The sequence below is a fragment of the Streptopelia decaocto genome (genome assembly GCF_964273445.1).
Source record: "Streptopelia decaocto genome assembly, contig: HAP1_SCAFFOLD_1863, whole genome shotgun sequence".
Classification (NCBI taxonomy): Eukaryota; Metazoa; Chordata; class Aves; order Columbiformes; family Columbidae; genus Streptopelia; species Streptopelia decaocto.
In genome coordinates, this window is record NW_028115566.1 from 26,612 (window position 1) to 28,165 (window position 1,554).

A 1,554-nucleotide genomic window follows, 5' to 3' on the forward strand; every position below is an offset into this window, starting at 1 on the left:
TGCGCTGCGGGGAACCCCAATTATGGGGGGGTTTGGGGGGTATAGGGGGGAATTGGGGGGGTATAGGGGGTTTGGGGGGGAAAGGGGGGGTGATGGGGGGGGGTTGGGGGAGGATAATGGGGGATTTGGGGGGATAAAGGGGGTTAAAGAGGGATATGGGGGGGAAAGGGGGTTTGGGGGGGAAATGGGGGTGACAAGGGGGGTGACAAGGGGGGATAAATGGGGATTTGGGGGGATAAAGGGGGTTAAAGGGGGATTGGGGGGATAAAGGAGGATTGGGGGGTATAGGGGGGAATTGGGGGGATAAAGGGGGTTAAAGGGGGATTGGGGGGATTGGGGGGGATAAAGGGGGATTGGGGGGTATAGGGGGGAATTGGGGGGTATAAGGGGGTGACAAGGGGGGTGACAAGGGGGGTTACAGGGGGGGATTTGGGGGGATAATGGGGGATAAATGGGGATTTGGGGGGATAAAGGGGGATTGGGGGGTACAGGGGGGTTTGGAGGGTAGAGGGGGTATAGGGGAAAGGGGGTTTGGGGGGGAAAGGGGGGTGACAGGGGGTGACAGGGGGGATTTGGGGGGGATAATGGGGGGAATAATGCGGTTAAATGGGGATTTGGGGGGATAAAGGGGGTTAAAGGGGGATTGGGGGGATTTGGGGAATAAAGGGGGATTGGGGGGATTTGGGGGGATAAAGGGGGATTGGGGGGTATAGGGGGGAATTGGGGGGGGAAAGGGGGTTTGGGGTGACAGGGGGGTGATGGGGGGGATTTGGGGGGATAACGGGGGATAAATGGGGATTTGGGGGGAAAAGGGGGTTAAAGGCGCATTTTGGGCCTGTAGAAGCAGATTCTGGGCCCATAAAGGCGCATTTTGGGTGTGTAATGGTGGATTCTGGGTCCGTAAAGGCGCATTTTGGGTCCAGAAAGGTGCATTTTGGGTCCAGAAAGGTGGATTCTGGGTCTATAAATGCACATTTTGGGCCCATAAAGGTGCATTTTGGGTCCATAAAGGCAGATTTTGGGCCCGTAAAGGCACATTTTGGGCCAGTAGAAGCAGATTTTGGGTCCACAAAGGCAGATTTTGGGCCCGTAAAGGCACATTTTGGGCCAGTAGAAGCAGATTCTGGGCCCATAAAGGCATATTTTGGGCCCATAAAGGCGCATTTTGGGCATGTAAAGGCACATTTTGGGTCTATAAATGCACATTTTGGGTCCATAAAGGCGCATTTGGGGTCCGTAAAGGCGCATTTTAGGCCCATAAAGGCGCATTTTAGGTCTGTAAAGGGGGATTCTGGGCCTGTAAAAGCAGATTCTGGGTCTATAATGGTGCATTTTGGGCCCATAAAGGCGCATTTTGGGCCCATAAAGGCAGATTTTGGGTCCATAATGGTGGATTCTGGGTCTATAAAGGCGCATTTTGGGCCCATAAAGGTGCAGTTTGGGTCTATAAATGCACATTTTGGGTCCATAAAGGCGCATTTGGGGTCCGTAAAGGCACATTTTAGGCCCATAAAGGTGCATTTTAGGTCTGTAAAGGGGGATTCTGGGCCTGTA